The sequence below is a fragment of the Chinchilla lanigera genome, unplaced genomic scaffold (assembly GCF_000276665.1).
Source record: "Chinchilla lanigera isolate Chin_1 unplaced genomic scaffold, ChiLan1.0 scaffold00070, whole genome shotgun sequence".
NCBI classification, from domain to species: Eukaryota; Metazoa; Chordata; class Mammalia; order Rodentia; family Chinchillidae; genus Chinchilla; species Chinchilla lanigera.
Genome location: NW_004955471.1, coordinates 8,708,244 through 8,729,122, shown reverse-complemented (window position 1 = coordinate 8,729,122; position 20,879 = coordinate 8,708,244). Strand labels below are relative to the sequence as shown.

General features: G+C 42.8%; 1 long non-coding RNA gene across 1 annotated transcript in view; it reads right to left on the bottom strand.

The window, feature by feature from the left end:
- Nucleotides 1-261: 261 nt before the first annotated feature.
- LOC102025348 overlaps nucleotides 262-20,879 on the bottom strand; it is a 21,636-nt gene continuing 1,018 nt past the window's right edge. Inside the window, exons 2-3 of the long non-coding RNA XR_001237062.1 lie at nucleotides 5,798-5,936; nucleotides 262-1,385 (exon numbers count right to left, since the gene is read on the bottom strand). This is a non-coding gene — a long non-coding RNA (uncharacterized LOC102025348). The remainder of the gene's footprint in view (nucleotides 1,386-5,797; nucleotides 5,937-20,879) is intronic.

Sequence of the window (20,879 nt, the reverse complement as noted above, 5' to 3'; positions counted from 1 at the left end):
AGCCAGATGCGAGGATCAGGGGAGAGACAGAAGGTCTGTGATCCTGTTTGCTTGAGCTCACAGCCAGCAGAGCAAAGGCGAGGAAGCAAAAGTCACCTTCTGGGACATCAGTGAGCAAATCAAAATAAGAGGCAAAATTGTAAACCTTCACAAGACTCAGTTTAGCAATTCCTTTATGCAAATCAAATTAGTTCTTAAGCTCCTATTTCAGTCTAATAGCAGAGAAAATAAATAAACAAGAAAGGAAGGAAGGCAGAAAGAAAGAAAGAAAGAATGAATGAAAGAAAGGAAGAAAGGAAGAAAGAAAGAAAGAAAGAGCGAGCAAGCAAGCCCTTTCCAAGTCAACAATCCAATCACTTCTGGTTTGGATTTAAACTTATTTAAGTGTCACTGGGGCCCACACATCATTTCACCAGGATGTGGACACCCTCACTCCCATTCACTGTGTCTAATCTCCGGAAAAGGGTGCCCTTTCTCTCCGCTGTGGCTCTTGTTATCACAGGGTCTATGCGAAGCTATCTTTTCCTAGAGCTTCCTACGGGAATGGGGCACAAGACTCCAGTACTTGTGGGTGCACAGACGTGCTTGCGGTTGTAATACCTCTGCTCTCTGGGATTAAGATGCTGGTGGTGAGGTGTGCACAGGGTGGGACAGGAAGTAGCTGTTGTACTGGTTCTAATGCCTCTGCTCCCTCCCGTCTTTTCCATCCTTGGCTCCTCATCCCAGAGAGTTTGCTCTCTTCCTGTTGCACAGAGGGAAACTGTTCACACTCTAAGCAGGCTTCTTCCCCCTGTGTTTTACAGCAATGTCTCAACTTGCTAGCCCTTTGGAAACACAAATCCTCCCCTGACTTTACAGAGCCGGTTTTCTGCAGATGAGTGTCTTGCCTCCTGCTTTGTTTTTCCTCCTAGAGATTTCTGAAAGTAAATTTAGCGCTTTCATTGATGGCTTTGTCCTAGTTTGGACTTGTTCTCCTTTTCCATTGATTTATTGGGTGAAGAGCCCAGAGGTGATGAGAAACTGTTAGGAATCACGAGAGGTGAAGAAAACACTAGTTACCAGAACAAACACAATGCTGCAGTGTTGGTTGTTGGTACCCAGCGGATGCTGAGCTTTTTGTTTGCCAGGTGTCACTCTCAGACTTTTCTTTGCCTGTGTCATGTAATGCTCAGACTCTGAGTCGGGGCACTGTTCCCCTCCGACTTTACTGATGAGAAAGTCCAGTCCTTGGAGATGAGGGTGTAGTGGGGGCAGGGTGTGGAGACCAGGACAGCCCAGCTGGGAATGACAGGAAAGGGGATGTGAACTTCTGCCATCTGACTCTGGGCCGTTGATTAGAACCACCATGTTCTTTGTCCTGTGGTGTCCAGCACATCTCCCTCAAACTACAGAAGAAGTAGAAAAAAAAATTATCAAAGCATTTTCACCATATGGCATTCACCATAAAATCTTTCACACTTTCAAGACAGATAACGCCCACAACAAAAGAGCACTAGAACATTCAAAATGAGAACTCTGCTCGGTTGATTTTTAGAAGTTGTATTACTCTAATATTAGAAAAAAACCAACAGAGATGGTCTGCAAATGAAATTATTATGTTCTAGATGTGCAGATGGGTTTCCCTGAGCTAGCAAGATTTCGAAAGATATCTGTTTAGCTAGGAGCAGCACGCACCACTACTTTAATTTATTTATTACTATCTCACACTCAGTTTAACCTAACAATTATATTGCTTGTTGGCTACAGAAAAGTTGCCACTCCTCATTTATGGTTGCTGGTAGAGAATTACACATAAACTGTATTAGATCCCAGGCATTTGCACATATGACTTTCAAGGTGTGTGACTGGAGTCTTTTCTAATTCTGTTAAGTGTAGAGTTTGAATCCCGCTTGTTGAAATTCTACACAGGGCCAGAGGTAAGTCAGCCTGGAGAGCGCCGGAATTTACATCTGTAAATTTTGTTCTCTAATCCTGAAAGTGGACTCTCCTACATATGGCAAAATAAAGTCTCCAACTATCAGGGTAGCCATAAATGCGGAGATTTATAAATGTCCTGGCATATTCGAGCAAGGATAAAGTAATCACCATCTGTGGCCACGTGAAGCTTAATCTAGAATGTACTAAGGGGCAGGGCCACTGGGAATCAACCCATGAGAGCACTGAAGTGGCTCTAAAAGACAGTGAAGTATGTTCAGATTGAAAAAGAAAAGCAACCTAGAAAACTCAGTCTGGGATGTTTGTGTAGCAGGAAACAGCTTCATATCCCTAAGCACGTCCTCATGAGGGACACCAGGGAAATGAAGACCCAATGATCTTCTCAGTAACAATGCAGATTCATAGAGGACACATTCAGCATATTATATATAAAAGGTAGAATGCAAGGGGCATGTTCAAATATATATCAAAATGTATTCAAAACTACAAAAGGTATTTTCATGTGAAATGAGACAGCTATCTGGAAATTTAACCTTATCTTCTGACAATATTTGACTGAATAAATCATTAATTTGCATGCCATGATTTCATTAAAAATTTTTTATGTGAAAAAATATTTTCCTACTCACGTGGTCTGTGTTAAGTGTCTGTTCATGAGAGATTTGAAAGTGCAAGAAGAAATATGCAAAAGGAATCTGAGGTGCAAGGGAGAGGCTTTTCTTGCAGATTGAAGGGGGTGGTGGTGCCTAGCATAGGGATATGCACCAAACAGCACTCCGCATGAGCCTTGTGCATGACTGGAGCATCCTACACCACCTGTAGAATTTCCTAAGCAAACAGTGCTGAGTTTTATGCAGGTAAAGCAGAAAAATGTGGGCACTCCAAATGAAGTGATGTCAGGCTACAGTTGTGCGTATACTGAGGGAAAGCAAGGCAGCCGACTCTGGGCTGCTGGACCCTGTCAACATCGGACAGATGGAGTGCTCAAATCCATTCTACACAATCCACACAATGCCTACATAACCGCATAAGGAAGGTCTTTCAGGGAATCATCTCCCGTTGCTGAGCAGAAAGTGAAAACCCTGGTCTAAATCATAATTAGCTGCTGACAACACATACACCATGGCTAGTTTGCTGTTTGTGTATCATCAAGACCAAAGGTGACTGATTCTCAGCACGTAAGAGAAGCACAGAAAGGAAAGGTGAAGAGTGACATGCTGGATCGCCATTTGAGTTCAGTGTAGTTTGGGACCTGGGAGCTTCTAGTCCTATTGAAATTAAATAGCTTTGAGGAAGTTTTTTTTTAAATAACCATGTTATGAGAGTTTCAATATTTATCCCAATGTTAACATTAGAAAAACTACCTTGTTTATTTAAAAAAAATTGGTTAGTTGCTTTATATTGCTTACTGGGTCTACCACGCAAAGAGAGCTGAGGGGTTGCCACTTTGTCCGGGGATTGTGAAAGCTGTGTTGAAAATTTTATCTGGGAGGAAAACAGCTATGTGTGGAAAATCAGCATTTCAGAAGAATATCCTGGGATTTAGATGGAAAACCCATTAGAGCAGACAGGCTCTGAGAGAACTCTCTTTCCGTAGTCTTGGTCCCCATCTTTGCTGCTTTGCCTTTGAAATCTCCTACTTGTTTATTTCCTTCTGCTTATTTGTTTATCTGGCTTTCAATTCTACTAGGCAAAAAATATCCCTGGTTTATCCTGGGCTCAGCATCAGGAAAATCTCAAAGTTTGACAACTTCCCAGTTGGGGTATTTCATTAGGAATAGATCACCACACAATTTCTGGGATGGCTAGGGTTGGAACCTCACACAAGCAAGTAAAAAGTAACACAGGCATGTAGATAAGTAGAACTGGTACTGGTTTTCTTCTGGCATTTTCCACTGGGCTCATCATAGTCCTGATTGTGGCCAAAATAGGTTCCACCATTTTGATTTCTTTTTTTTTTTTTTTTTTTTTTCTTTTTTTCCGGTACCAGGAATTGAACTCACGACCTTGATGCTTGCTCGGCTAAATCCCCAGCCTGGTTCCATCATTTTGTTTGTTTTGTTTTGGTTTTTGGTTTTTTTTTTCCGGTACCGGGAACCGAACTCACGACCTTGCGCTTGCCAGGCAAGCGCTTTGCCGCTGAGCTAAATCCCCAGCCCCCTGGTTCCATCATTTTGAAAAATAAAATAATTATAACAAAGAGTCACTGAACCAAGTGGTAGTTCTGCTGTTTGCTGTCTGTCAATTGACCAATCATTCTGTGATGAATCTACTTAGACTTATTTTCCAATATTGATTTATTTATGGTGCCTGAGCTGGTAATTAGTTATTGACTCTGTGAAAAACAAATTATTTATAAAGTGTATATTCTATGAGGTCACAAGATACAAACGAGCTTTAGAATGACCAATGACTTCTCAAAGCAACTTAGTCTATACCTGTGTACAAGAGTCTCCAGTGGCTACTACACTGCTTATGAGAAATCCCGTTCTGAGTCATTCGGAGTCAGAACTTTCAAAAGTGAGCCAGGAAATGGGATGAAGTAATAGCTAAAGGATAGAGTCAAAGACTCAAAGAAAAAGTAGAAGGGTTTTTTTTTTCAGCATGGTATCAAGACAAATGAGAGACTTTATAAGTTTTACATTTACTATGTGGCCAGCCCTGCTTTGTGCTTCCCTGAGCAAGAGCTCTGAACCTTTTACCAGTATGCCAGCAGCTAGGCCACTTCGCTTTGTGGACTTCCTTTTCTTTTTTCAAACCAGTTTAAAAAATGTAGTCCAGAAGCTCCGGTCACGCAATGGGTTCACACGTGGTACTTATAAAAATACAGTCCCGTGCTGCATTAAGTGCTTTAGTCAAGTGTGGGCCGCACGTGATGGTGGTGCCTTAGGGCGGTGTTGCCGAGGGATGTGCTAGCTGCATTAGTTTGCATAAAGCCCCAGCATTCCTAACAGTCATTTCTCAGAACTGCCCTGTTGTCAAGTGTCCTGTGACTGCAGCGTGTTTCCAAGTGCTTCTTGGTGCTCGAGAAACCAAATGGTTCCTAACTTCTAACAGTTCAGCGTATGCATTTTTGGCTATATCGTGGTGCCAGATCATCACACGTTCAAGAAGGAACTGTGCTAGCTTTGAACTTTGATCATTTCCCTGACTGGTGCTCCGTATCATGATTCTCCCTCCAGGACAGTGGTTATAGCTCCTAGTCAGCCAGAGGTCATGAGAGACAAGCAAGCCACACTTTGTAGGGGACTGTGTGGCCTGCGCCTTGTGAATACAGGTGTTCAGTAAGTTCCAGGAGACATTCAGCTCCTCGTTGTGGAACCATTTTGCCTAAGGCTACTGTAAGCATCCTGAGCATGTTTATGGAAACTTAGACTAAGTTCCAATGTTTGGTACATGGTGTTGAGCATGCTGATGCATTTTTGATTTATAATATTTCCAATTTATGATGGGCTTACAGGGAGTATCACCCTATCATAACTCCAGGATAAGTAGAGGAACATCAGTACATCAATATTTAAGATAGATTTGACATTGCAAAATACAACCACTACTTTAAAAAAATTAGAAACATTTTTTTCCTCTAGTTTTAAACTTGCCACCATATCTCCTGTTTGTATATTTGTCCATTTTCCATCAGTCTTTAAATGAACGTGTAGCCCTAGAGATCTCTCTGTCCCTCTCCCCCTCCCCCTTTCCCACCCCCTCCCCCTCTTCCTCCTCCTCCCCCCGTCCAGTACTGGGGGTTGAACCCAGGAAGTGCCAAACTATATCCCCGGCCCCATTTACTTATTTTATTTGCTTTTTGAGACAGAGTCTTGCTATGCTACCCAGGCTCGCCTCAAATCTGCAGTTCTCCTACCTTAGCCGCAAGCAGCTACGATTATCGGTGTGTGCCGCTACACCCAGCTCCTTGAGTACTTCTTTCGTGCTCTGTCTGAGATTCATATTAGAAGACAGCATCAGCTCTTCGGCGCCCTCATATTGTTGACACTTTTGGCCTGAGACACATAATACAGCGCTTTAAAGTAAAATATTTAGGTGAATTCCTTGGACCAACAAGAGAACTGAACCCGAGGAAGGGTTAAATAAATGTAGCTCTCAATATCCTCCAATAACACAATTGGAGGAAATCCATAGATGTCTATAAAAGAGTCACGAAGAGTAGAGCTTTATAACCTCTCAAAATTAAGGCCTGCGAAGAGGGAATAGTGAAAAACATGTGTCCAGGTTTCAGTTCTTCTCTGGAAAAAAAAAAAAAAAAATCAGAGGATTATTTCGCCCTTTGCGTCCTCCAGCGGTCACGAGGTGGCAGTGTTTCTGAGCTTTGCGGCTGAGATCCCCGGAAATGGAATTGGGCAGAGTTGCTGCCAGGATAGGGGCTGCGGAAGAACTTAGGGGGTGAAACAGAACCAACCAGCAAATACCAGTGCACTGGCTGTTTAATTTTTGGCAGCATACTTTGTATTTCCAGGGCAGGGCAAGCTTGGGCCTCGTTCTTGAGTGTACTGGAAGGTTTACAATTCTGTGACCTTGGTTTGAACTCTCCTTAAGTGAGGGCTGCTAAAGGCCTTGGGAAGTAAAAAGAGGGTGATGATGCCGGGAGCGGCTGGGGTTCAGGGGTGCAGGGCATGAGCAGATTTGATCGTGGCTCTCATTGGGGGAACACCGGGGGCTCTGCAATGCAGGACAGTGGTGGCAGAAACAGATTTTAGGAAGGGGTTTGGCTGTGGTAGGATTTTGTAGACTGACAGCAGGGGAGAGGACCATTTCCAAAACTGCTTGTCAAAGGTAGAGCGACCAAGAAGGAGTGTCTATAGAACTCAGTGGTGCTGGCTTTGAGGACAGAGAGAAAAGGAGAGAGAGATTGACTCGGCAGTTACGAAGTATGATTGAGAACTCCAGTGAATGTTAAAGGAAATTAACAGTAAAAGACACATTACCATTTGTCCCCCTAAAAATACTCCGCCTGGTTCCTGCCACTTCTGAAGCAGTTCTGGAAGTCCTCTTTCGGTAGCGTCTTTCTGACACAGGCAGGAATAAAAAGTAGGGTGAGTGCTGCTGCCGAGCGCCAGCCAACGAAAGGCGGCCTGATAAACACTTCGCGGTGTACCCCATCCACCTCACTTACCAGGTCTGGCGCTGTGCAACTTTCGTTTCTTCCCCCAAAGCGCAATGAGCATGAAAGATAAATGTTATAAATCCAGTTCAGGACACTGAGGCAGCCACAGTAGCACAGCTAAACACACGCAGGAAAGAGGACTTCCAGAACTGCTTCAGAAATGGCAAGGATGGTAAGTATTTTCCAAACAAGGAGGAGTATTTTAAGGTGTATTCATGGCACTGCATCTTTTACTGTGACTTTTTTTTTTTTTCATTTTCTTTTTGAGACAGGGTCTCGCTATGCAGTTCAGGCTGAGCTCACTTTGTAGCCCAGGCTGGTCTGTAATTCACAATGATCTTCCTGCCTCAGTCTCTCGAGTGCTGGGATTACAGGCATGTGCCACCACGCCTGGCTGTGATCGTTTTTTTAAACATTAAATATTCACTGTGCTTTGTGACACAGCGTGTAGTCATTATTCCAACTCAACTAAGTAAAAAGTAAAGCAAGTTGGGGAAGAAAGTGCATTTGTGGCTGAGGTGTCTGGTACCTGTACAGTATCATTTGGAGAAGGCTAGCTGTTCACAATGAGGAGTTCTCGGTGGAGGGAGGAAGATTGAGTGCTCTAACAGTCCATTCTGAGTGTGCAGATGGAAAGCTGAGGCCGTGAGTGTGGGCGTGGAGGGGCATCCGCAGTGAGAGGATAAACTGTCCCAAGTAATTATAATCCCACCTGCCCCAAGGTGACAGAAGTCATCGTGCTACTAACAGTAGTCTTCTATACAGCAACCCATAGTTTCAAAGCTTACATAGATCAGGGATATGTGTATCTTATAATAACTACTCTACTGCCAGTTGTGTAGAAGGGCATCTGAATTAAGATTTATTATCTCTAGAGATCTAGGAACTTCTGATACGAATCAAAGGGATATATCTGCCATGTAAGGAAGGTTAAGGCAAGTGGGCTAGTCCCCTCCTGTACTCTGTATCCCTGTCTCGACAGTCACTTTCTATCCCTCCTTTTCTAAGTTCAAAGCCATCCCTGGACAAGAACATGAGAAGAAAGCCAAAGCTGGTTGTCAACCTCCCTGTGCCTCAGAATTACCTAGGACTCTTAGAAAAATACACATGCCTGCATCCTGTCTATGGAGATGTTGATTCTGTGGATCTGGGAAAAGAAAATCAGGAGAGGCAGGTGTACGTAAGACCCTGGAGAAGAATTTAAATGAGGAACTGGCCACTCTTATCTAACGCAGCAGACAGGCCAGTGAGCTCAGTCCCTGGGCATGGTGGCTGGAAGCCCTGGGAGGCCCTCCCGGGAACATTATCACAGTGGGGGGTGGGGGGTCTTTTGCTAGGATGGACGCAGCAATGGCAGCATGGTTGCTAGGCAACAGCTGAAGCAACAACTCTGCTAGCCAGATGGGATCTAAATGAAAATGAAGCTGCCCTCTGAGTTCCGCAGGACTCTGCCTCACCCCCTACAGCAGCAGCCTTTATCTCACAACGTAATCATGTTCGTTATCTGCTTCCCCCAGATTGCACAGCGAATTCCTCCAGGAAAGGGGTCTTGCCCTAGTAAATACTTTCTTGAATTCCTAATACAAAGACTGAATCGGCCTGGATGTTTTCTCTCTGAAATCCCAATTGGAAAAAATGAGTCCTCACTCCCCCTGGTGGTGGTGTAATTAATACACCTCCATGCTCTTCTTGTGTAGGGAGAACAGGCACCTTGCTTCTTTCTCCAAGAGAAAAGGAAAAGGCATAAAATCTTCACAAATAACAAGACAGAATTCAATTGTTTAAACTGTTCATCTTGCTACTGGCTTAAAATTTACTGAGATAAACAAACAAAAAACAGATCAGGAACGAATGGATTTTGTATATTTAGAAGTCCTCTGCAAGGAATAAGGAAAGCTATTTTTTCTCCAGATTTGAAGAAAAAGAATTTAAGATGATTTACCATGAAATTATCATGTGGCAATTTATTATCCAATAAATAGCAGGTGGTTACGTCTTTTTCTACTCTGAGAGATCATTCTCACTGTTTTCTATCTCTGCTACCAGCTCAGCCCATAAGAGGAACCTTGTATGCCTTTCAATACTTTATCTTGGGGACAGCCATACTGTTTTAGAATTAATAAAGAGATTTTCAGATTTTCATTTTATTCAATTATTCTTTTAAAATGTCTTTTTCTTCCCCCTGAAATTCACATCATATATTAAAAATAAGTTATCTCTAAAGAGAAATTATAAAATTTAGTAAAATTTAACTGTATTTTTGTTATGTCTTTACTCTGTCAGTTTAATAAACCAAGGGCTGAGTACAAACTCAGTTAAATTAACTAGACTAGAGTCTCTTAAGATCTTTTGAGTTCAAGTCATGGCTCTGGAAACTTCACTTCCCTGAGGTATTGCTGGATTCCAGTGAATATTTGATAGAGGCAGAAGATTTCTTGGTGCCTTCCTATCCAACACCAATTTTCCAGCGTGTTCCTTTTATACCCATCACTTTCCACATGAGACCATGTCCTGCCTCACAAAACTTTCTAGCAGAATCAATGTGATTTAAAACCAAAGTTACAAATAGTTTTGCGGTACAGTCAAAAGGCTTCCAGGATGGAGTGAGCGACACATGCCAGCTTCATAGCGCAAAGCCTTGTCTACGATGCTACCTTAATTCTACATGAGAAGGGGAGGGCTCTGCCTTTAAAAATAATTTTTAATTTTTTTAAGTCAAAGTGTCAGGAGACACTCATTTACATTATATTTTATTGACTTGTTCTATTTCAGTGGCAAGCACAAAGTCATTTTGATAGGTGGCAATTTAAAATAATTGCTCTTCTCAAAATGGAAAGGAAATTAGCCAGGCTGGCGGATCAGCCTCTACAGGCAATACGTCTCCCTGTGTCAGCTCGCTGCTCTCCGCCCAACCTGCCTGAGCCCCCATTAGGGACACAGACGGATGAGATCACTGCAGCGAGCTATAGATCTTGGGTGAGTTAACTGGTCCGCTTTTGCTTGGTAATGAGGAGAGTGTCTCTGGAAAATAGGAAATTGGAATCTGTCACCTCTCAGCAAACTGATGAGCGATTGCTATTGTTTTGCATCTCTGTAGGGTTAGCACAGTGTCTTAGCTATTCATCGGCCCTGAGAGCTCAGCATCACTCCTATTTCACAGAACAGATTCTGAGAAGTGTGTTGCACAGTGTAATTGTTGAAAAACAAAGTGAGAGCAGTTTTCCTGCAAGTTAGAGGACACGAGCTTCACCTGCCCTCAGCAATTTTAACAGCGGGGAGGGGGAGGTGATTTTCAAGGTGACATTGGTTGGGACCATAAATCAGAACCGTCTCTGCAAGAAACTGCAGATTCCTTGAGATGATTCTGCTTCCTAAATTCCTGAATATGAAATTCACAATTGCCAATGCTCATGTGTGGCCATACTTTCAATAATTTATAAGTTTGACTGGATGACATGTGTGAGGTAGAATTAATAATTGGAGAGCAAGAAAAAAAGTCAGAATTTATCCCAAAACCATTTTTTAAGTTAATTGAATGTGTTAAACAGAAGGATTCAAGTTTTTAGTCATTGCTTCATTCTATTAAAAGAGAAACTTTGGAGAAAATGAAGTTCCTCCTGAGGAAAACACTATAAAAATCGAACGTATGGAAAAGACCTTAAAGATATTCAGCTTCAAACTATCATTTCACGTGAATAGATCACAATGAATAAATGGTCACTACAAAGATGGAAGGAAAGCACCTGTTTCAGTGAAACATAGCACGACTAAAGCTTTCAAACAGGGAGCGTGTCCACTTTGTTGCTCTAAGCACTGAAAAATAACAGAGAAGGGGTGGGTGTAGCTCAGTGGCAGCATGCTCGCCTAGCATGTGTAAGGCCTTGGGTTCAGTTATCAGCATTACCAAAAAAAAAAAAAAAAGAGAGAAAGAGAAGGAGGAGAAGAAGGAAGAAGAAGAAGAGGCTGAGGGAGTGGGAGGAGAAGAAGAGGAGAAAACAGAAAATATATCTCCCACTGCAAGTGTAAGTAAGGTATCATGGAACTATTGTGTGTGACTTACAATATAACACACTCTTCTTAGGATGGCTCAGAAAACCTCGGAAACCCCTACATTTGTCGTTGCATTTGAGGAGATGAAAGGAAACATCTTTTGTGTGTGCGTTAGCAGATTCCCTACTTCTTGGCCCAGCGACCTCCACTGAGTGGATTTCATGGCCCATTATATAACACTTAGATTTGTTTCCACAGTCAGGATTTATTTCTCTCCACAATATAACCAGAACCCCATTTTCCAGCTGTTGGGCCAAGCATTCTACTTTAAAACTAACCTTTGTGTCTTTAACTCTCTTTCCCAAAGGGCCTTCTCTCCTGGGGATGAAATGTGACCACCTCCTAACTGTAGTCCCAGTTTACACCCACACTTTAACAATCATGACTGTGATTACTGGTACAGTATTCCTTTGGCCTTTTAAACAAAGAGCGCTGGTTTTTTGCAGATACACTTCTAGAGATATTTTTTTACAGAGATCAAACTTTGGATAATGTATGTTTCAATTTTAAAATAAAGTACATCATTTTGACATTGTAAGAAACACATTCTCTGAAATGAATCTGCCTCAATTTCCAGCTGAAACAGATCTCTTTGGATGCCGTGAGCTGGAAGCAAAAACTGAGGCTGGGATCAGTTAGAGACAGAACATGGGAGTGGTGGCAGGGGAGGTCTCATGCTCAGTGCAGAGAATGCAGGGCCCGGAGAAACTGGGCTGCCACCACCGAGGGCTGCATCAGTTTCTGTGGCTGCTGTAACAAGTTATCACACACTTAGTGGCTTACAACAACGTGCATTTACTATGCGCCTGCTCTGTGCAATACAGGTCACACTGGGCTAGAATCGAGGCACTGGCAGAGCTGTGTTCCACTGGAAGCTCTGGGGAAAAGGCATTTCCTCGTCCTTGCTTCCCTTTGGATTAGGTAATGTATGCACACATTCTGGGGATTACGATAGGGACATCCTTGAAAAGAGGGCATTCTTTTGCATAACAGGGGACTATGATGATGTGTTTGGAATAAGGAAATGTGAGGCCCTGAATAATCCACCAGATTTCCGTGATCTGTGAATGTGCTTTCATGTTGGTGACATTCCTGCAGAAGGGTGGAGTAGCCAGGACCCTTCATCTGAGGCACCTGCAGAGTTGAAGGGTGGGCAGCGTGATCACTCACTGCAGCCCTGCCTTTTTCCTCTTGCGCTACACCACGCACTTGCTCAGAAATGAGTGATTGCTTCTCGGATGCCTGCTGGTTGCTTCCCCGCGTTTAACATTCATCGGTGCCCCTTGAAGTTCCTTATCATTTGAGTCTTTAAAGCGCCTCATGTACACTACATTTTTCATGGCTGTTATTTTTAAGCTTCCCTGTTATGCCTGGATTAGAGGCCATGGCATAAAAAGAAAGAACAGTGAATAGAGCCCATAGGTGAAGCAGGGTGAACTGGGGGTAAGAATGTGTGGGAAGGGAGGCTGGAAATCTTCAAAGAAGATCTTGCAGATAAAGCACACAGCTGCATTTATAAATAAGGGGTCAGGGATAAAAGACCATGGAGGAAGAGAGAAAAATATATATATATACATTTGCAGCTACAAGAAGCTGTGCTTGGAGACAGACTCCAAAGGCAGTCACATTACCTGCCACAGATATCCCGGAGCTCAGACTGATGCCTACGACACTCTGCCCTAGTGGGCAGCATGGAACTCCCTGGCCATGGGACCTGGGCTCACTTTCCGGAAAGGTGTGGGTATTCACTGAACGTGTCTTAACAGACCAAAAGCTTCTGGCTTTTCATTCCTTCACCTGTCTTTCTCTGTCTCTGTCTGTCTCTGTCTGTCTGTCTCTCTCTCTCTCTCTCTTTCTCTTTCTCTTTCTCTCTCTCTCTCTCTCTCTCTCTCTCTCTCTCTCTCTCTCTCTCAGAAATACGAACAGAGACAGAATATAGGAACCGGCAAGCTTCAGCCTGGATTCACAGTGCAGTTTCTGCCAGTACCTCTCCAGTGGTAGCAAACCTGTCTTGTGGGGAAAAGCCAGCTGTGGAACATTCTCTCTGGGGTCCAGTGTCTCAGGATTTGTAAGCCAACTTGTAGTTTTTGTGATTTCTTCACAGGATTATCTTGGCTGCCATCTAAAAATATCCTTAAAGAGATTAAACATTGGTTCTTTCCTTATCCATTACAGTAGGTAAATCTTAAATACAGTGATTATTTAACTTATAGAAATATCAGCCCGATTTTCCTATTAGTTTCAGAGCTCATAGTCATACTTTTAAAGTCACAGATTGCTCAAAAGATTATTTGGAAAATGTACTGGAAATGTTCCATTAGACTCAAAAGAAGCTTATGTTACAAAAGAAGGTAAAACTATGGAAAGTGTAAATTGTGATACAGAAAATATCACGTGTTCAGAAAGGTTTGGAACATGACAACTGTGATTATGCTACTGCGTTGTTGATCTTATTAAAGGAAAACAAGATTGATTTACTAGATTTTGTATCTCTCCGTACATGTACATGCTGTTGGACCTAAAATAAAATCAGTGCAGAAACATTCAGATCCTACGTGATCCAAGCAAACTTAACCAAGGAGTTGCACTGCCAGGTCCACACATGTTCCATGAGAAACATAACTGAGATACTGACATAGCCAACAATCTGTGGCAGAAGTTTTCCAACCAAATGCCTGTGTATTGAGAGAGCTTCTTGTAGATAGAACAATACCCTGTACATCCCCATCTGTATGTGTAAATCATGAACTGTGCTTGAATCCAGCAGAATCTGTTTATTTCCAAAATAACTGTGCCTTGATCAAACAGGATTCATGTGTGTGTGTCGTACCAAGTAGACACGCTGGGCCGGATGTGGCTCTTTTCCCTGACTGCCTGATTCAATGGGATCCAGGCATTTTCCAACTGAACAGCTGTGGCTTGGTGAGAATCCAGGTGTTTTTCTCACTGGATATTTGTGGGATTGGCAGGGTCCTGGGTATTTCCTTTGCTTTCTTTTGCCTGGAATTATTGTAACATATATTATGTATATATATTTCAGTGAACTTTGCTTTGTCCCAGGAAATAGATCATCTTTAACTTCACACAGAGTAATAGTGCCTAGAAAAATATGAGCAGGATTCAATACTATACATCTTTTTCATTCACTAGTTATATCCTTCATGCTGTCTTATACAAAGACATAAATATTCTAAAAATTCCTCCATGTGAATGGAAGTAGACTAGCTTTCTACTAAGAAAGGTAATAATTATCTGCTCAGAGGGTATTGCTCTATTGCAGTGGGGTATCACACCTGTTCTGACATTCCCTTGTGAAGAACCTATAGGGCTTGGCTTTGATTTCCAATTGAAGAAGTAAGTCAGCCTCCTGAGGTTTGGCAAAACCTATACCCTCTTACAAAGTGGTGTGTGGTGATGGTTTCCACATCTTATACACTATTTAGGAAAGCTGGAACGAGTTCAGAGAACAGAAACAAAATGATTAAAAGGTTAGGGAAATAAGGAGCTGAGGTTATTTCATCTAAAGAGAAGTTTTCAGGGAAACCACGATGGGAGTGAGCCAAAGACAGAGTTGGAGGTGCAAAGCACAGTGGTGATACGGTCAAGCAGATGTGATTTGACCTAGTGGGCTGCCATGCATCTGGCGGACAAGGTGGGGAGAAGCTGCCCAGCCTGACTCATTGCTGAGCCAGAAAACAAGCAAACCGGGAGAGAGAAGGCAGTCTGAGGAAAATTAGGCAAGCATTACAGGATTTACCCAGGGATTCTATCTCACGCCTACTATACTACAATCTTCAAAAACAAAGACAACTTCAGTACAGATGTTACTCAATTTACCGTGGGGTTACATCCTGATAAACCCATCACAAGGGCCAAGGATATAGCTCAGCAGTACAAGCCCCTGCCCGGCAAGCCAAGGTTCTGAGCTCAATTTCTGGTACCAAACAAACAAACAGCAACAACAAAAACCAAAGAGAAAGCCCACCACAAACTGAAAATATTGCAAGTAAAAAACGCATGAACATGTCTACCCTACTAAACACCATAGCTCCAGCCAAGCCTACCTTAAACTTACTCAGAATGCTTGCATTAACCTACAATTGAGAAAAATCATCTGACACAAAGCTTATTTTAATAAAGTGTGGAATATCTCATACCATTTTTTTCAAAACACATATCAAAAAAAGCTAGCAACACAGCTCACTGTGGAATACATGTTGTTCGCTCCACAAGCAAGGCTGACTTGGAGTCTCTGTCTGCCCTGTACCACTAGAATATTGTACTGCATGTCAGTAGCTCAGGAAAAGGACAGTGTTCAACATTTGAAGGAAATTTCCTACTGCATTTGTATCACTTTTGCATAATCATAAACCCATAATAAAGTGGGGATCACTAGTGTGTATAACTATTATATCTCAGCTTCCACTGCATTTGAAAATATGATTAAATAAAGTATGTCTAAATTTAATGATAGACTGACCATATTATAGTTCTCCATCTTTTTAAAGAAGCAGAGGAAAAAGCTGTAAATACCCAAAACAGACTAATTCTAGTAAAATTTAAAAATAGAATGCATATTTGTGCAATTATTTCTCAACATTAACAGCGCGAGAGAGAAATACAGAGACAGAGAGGGCAAGAGAGCAAAAAGACTATTATTTCCTTTGAATTACTTACATTCTAAGGTCAAGTGGTACACCTGATTGCTTACTAAGATTCTTACTGTGTCCAAAATTCTGATTTTAAGAACTTAAGAATACAAAACATATGTGGCTATTATACAGACTATACAGACTATATATATATAAAACAATACAGACTATAATACTAAGTCCTTAGTCATCTCCACTTCTAATGACAGAGTTAAGAAACCCTATTTTTAGTCAGGGCTCTCCAGAGAAACACACACACTCACCAATACAGTATTTATTTAAGTAACTGGCTTACATGATTGTGGAAACTGGCAAGTCCCAAACCTGTAGGACAGCAGGACATCCTGGATCCATTAACTGGTAGCTCTTTCCCCTGGATCCTGCTCGTGGAGGCGGTAGAATCTTTAGGAATTGGGGTTTGGTGGGAGGTCTTCAGTTCCCAGGGAGGATGACCTTGAAGGGGTTGTGGGACTCTGTCACTTTCTCTTCCTCTCCTTTGCTTCCCTAGCTGCCCAGTGAGCAGTGTTGCACTTCCATGCGCTCCACTGTGATGTGCCACCTCAGGCTGAAGCGATGAGACCAGCTGATCATGGATTGAAACCTCCAATACTCTATATAGTTAATGATCTCAGATATTTTGTTACAGCAGCAGAAAGCTGAGTCATAGGCACTGGGAACAAAGATAGAATTCCTATCTTACAGCCTTGAGGCAAAATATTGTCTTCTGCGGGAAACCTCCATTTTTTTGCTCTGTAGGACTTTGATGGACTGCATGATGCCCACCCACATTTTGGAGGTAATCACCTTGACTCAAAGGGTATGGATTGTAGGTGTTCATCCCGTGTGCAGAATGCCTCCATAGCAACATATAGACTAGTGTCTGTCCCCTCAGCAGGGCAACACAGCCCAGCCAACTGGACATATAAAATGTAGCCATCACACGCTGCAAATGTTGTTTGGTTCAGTTCAAACCCCTTTAGGAAGACGACATGTCAGTTGCAATGGTAAGGGCTCCCTGTTGTCATGAGCATATCCTCACCCTCAGGGGACCTTTCTCTTCCATATTTCACAAGCGCCTCTCCTGCCTTTAAACATCATTTAGTTGGTTTCTTTTCATAGCAGTCTCAAATACGTCTGGTGACCCTACTCCTGTGCTTCCCATCACGTCCACAAACACGCTATCTATCCTAGCTCCTCTTTCTGCAAGCTTCCTCTCTTTTCCTCAGCCTTACTCTCACTGTCCTGATTTCAATGAGAATTCAGAGGAGAATCTGTTTAAGGAAAATCACCAGTGCTGGGCACGGTGACACACTCTTATAACTCCAGCACTCTGGGAGGCTGAGGCAGAAGGATTATAAGGTGGAGCCCAGCCTCTTAGTGAGACTCTGTCTCAAAAACAAGGGAGTTGCTAAAAGAGGCAAGGGATGTAGCTCAATGTGGAAGCCCTGGGTTCCATCCCCAGTACTACCCCCAAAAAATCACAGAGGAAATAAATGACAAGTTGAGAACTCAGTAAAATGAGGAGAGAAGACCACGGACACTGGAACAAACTTTCTAGGTTCAAGTTCCTTTCCAGCACTTACCACCTGCATGACTCTGGCCCTGCTACATGCAGTATACCTGCAGCTCAATTTCCTCATCTGCAACATGAAGATAATAATTATACCTCCTTTCTTAAAGAGCTGACATGAGGCTATTTGAACACTGCATTGTGCACTTAGTAACTGTGATAGCTAATTCTGACTGTCAACTTGATTGGCTTGAGAGACCCCTAGGGGATGGATAAATCACACTTCTGGGAGTGTCTGGGTGGGCAATGGGGGCATGACCTGGGGACTGCATCTGTCCCCTGGCCCCTGCTCCTCTTCCTCTTATCCCTGCTTCCTGGAGCAGCTTTGCATCAGGTCCTTCTGCCAGGACGTTTCTTCTCCGGAGTCTGCCCCATGGACTGAAGCCTCTGAAACCGTGAGCCAAACAATCTTTTCTCCGTTAACCGACACCACCCCACCCCCCACAGTACTGGGGACTGATCTCAAGGCCTTTGTACTGAACTACACACTCGGCCCTTTTTCATTTTTTATTTTGAGGCAGAGTCTCCTATATCTCTGAGTTGCCCAGGATGGCTTTGAACTTGTGATCCTCCTGCCTCAGTCTGTCAGAATGCTGGGGTTACAGGCATACGCCACGTATGCCAAGCTCCCTTTAAGGCATTTATATCAGGTGTTCTGTCCCTGCAAGGAACACTAACACAGTAACTATTTACTTAACTGTTACAGAGCTGAGGACTATCTGGGTCTGGGAGAAAATTATTTTGAAGAAGGACTACCTATATTCCTGAAATCACATAACACCATGTGAAGATCTGGCCTGAGCCTGTCTGTCCACAATAGTTTCTATTCAAAATTGAGAATTTTACATGTTCCTTCTTTACAAAACTTGGGGGCGAGAAGTCAGACTGTGATATCACTGAGAATCCTAAAATAATTCACCCCTAAAATATTTCATCACACAGAGTAAAAGAAGTAATATTAGCCAGGAGTCCTAGCACGTGCCTATAATCCCAGCAGTTGGGAGGCTGAGGCAAGACCATCCTTGTGAGTTCGGGACCAGCCTGGGCTACAAAGTGAGCTCAAAGTCAGCCTGAACTGCATAAAGACACCCTGTCTCAAAAAGACAAAAAAGGTAATATTTACTGAAAGCTTCACTTCACATGTGTAGTATCATTTAAGGCTAATAGCATCCTCAGAAAATAGACATACAACCTCCAATTTAAAGAAGGACATGGAAATGTAATAAAATTTGCCCCAAATCACACAATATTATAAAGATTTCCCAGCTTCAAAGCCAAAGTTATTGTCAGTTACATTTTTATTTTTTTTCCTCAAAAGGGTAAGACCTTGTTCTATTTCTTGTGGACTGCTGGTGCCTATATTATAAAAAATTACTTTTCACATACATATTTCTTCTTCTTTACAAAACAGAACAATAAATTCTAGAATGTTGCTCTGGGCAATCAACGTAGGTAGTGCCCTGTGAGGTGAGCAAGGGAATTTAAATTGAGCATGCTTGCATTATAAAGGCAAAGGGCCCACAGGAATAAACAGGTGGTTAAAATGCCTGGCTTTCAATTTGTTTCTAAAGAAAATTTCTGTTTACACAGGACATGTTAGTGAAAGTTGCAGAAAAAGACCCTGCTTTCTGTTTGTGTTGCTTCCAGTAAATACTTGACAGGAATAGTTTCCAACATAAGGGGAAGAAGCTCAAAAGTAAGTTCACAAAGCCCCATAAGGTGATGAAAATGAGTAAGGGGGCTGTGATGGAGTTCACCACACAAAGAAGGCCATGGCCATAACTCGCAGTTAGAGTATTGCAGACCTTTACTTTAACACTGTTATTGATCTTCCACCCATCACTATCCATCTGGTAAGCAAACACACTGTGAAAAAACACATCCCCTGTACTAGGATAAATCTGTGTTTTAGGCTATAAAGGGGACTCAAATACAAGGAACTGATTAAAAAGACGAATAAGGCAAGGCACACTATCAGGTACCAAGAGGTGCCAGAGATGAAATACAATGCGAGACTCTAGGGTTTCTGATAAGGGGGCCATGGAGATAGGGTGGTGAGATAAGATTATTGAGCACCAGGAAACTGAGTCCAGAATCAGAGACTGTGTCAGAGACACAACACTAACATTAACCCTAACCCTACCACTAACTCTATATCCTAACCCTAACCTTCAACATATTCCCTAACCCGAACCCAAACCCTAACACTTGTCTAGCACTAACCCTAACCCTAACCCTAACCTTAACACCAACCCTAACCCGAACCCTATATCCTAACCCTAACCCTAACCTTCACCATATTCCCTAACCCTAACCCTACCCTAACCCTTGTCTAACCCTAACCCTAACCCTTGTCTAAACCTAACCCTAACCCTAACCATATTCCCTGACCCTATTCCCTAACCTTAACCCTATTCCCTAACCCTAACCCCACCCTAACCCTTGTCTAACCCTAACCTTAACCCTAACCCTAACCCTAACCCTAACCCTAACCCTAACCATATTCCCTAACCCTATTCCCTAACCCTAACCCCTAACCCATGACCTAGACCTGGAAAGCACCAACAGGTCAGACACCAAATCTGAGTGAGGACAGCACGGCTGGCGCTACAGAGATGGCCTGTGACAAGGTCAGCACGTGGGTAGGACACATTCTTCGTAAACAGTGATCTAGTTTAGAAACAAATGGAAAGTTAGGTAGTTCAAACTGCGATTTTCCCTTGGGTCCTTTGGCTTTATAATTCGCGCATATATAATGTGCTTGAGGGAGTCTGAATTAGTACCCAAGAACAATGGAATTATACCACAGGTTCTGAGCAGGACCTAAGATGAGTTCAGTTAGTTTTCCAGATGCTTCGTGGAGAACTGCTCATAAAGCAGCAAGCTCGGAAACTAGGAGACTCCTTACAGTGACATTACAGAGGCTGAGGAGAAAAAAACTCTGAAGACTCATCCGAAATCTCCTCATGGCTAAGGGACTTCACTGGTAAAAGGAAGCTGAATTTATTCTAACTATTTCATTTCCAGCAACCTATCTGCTACGAAGTAAATTGTGTCGTTATCACTTTGTCAGAGGTAGAGAGAGCGTGCTATGCATTAGAAATGATATATACGCCACTGAGCGTAAAAAAGCATTTCCTGGCGCGGCCAGCATCTACTGTGGAGAGCTTTTGGTCCTCCTTAAAGAGCAGACCAATATTCTAGGAAATAAATGCTTCTCTCTGGGCGAAATGCAGAATTGCAGAAATCATTTGCTAAATATGGCCGGCCGTCCTTAAGAGGGCAGAACCTCCTTCTTCGGGGCGTAAGCTACTTTATTAGAGGCCATTTATCAATTTCTACCAATTATTATGCATAACGGAAGGGACACCTGCGGCCCGCTCAGCCCGAAGCTAGTTCGTTAAGTCTGTCAGCGGTGGCCCTGCCCGCAAACTTTGCAGCTTGGAGCTGCTTTGAGCATGGCGGGGTCCGGAGGCCTCTGCCACTCGGTCTTTCTGAGTCCAACTCAGCATCACAAAACACCCCGGAAGGGGCTGGGGATTTAGCTCAG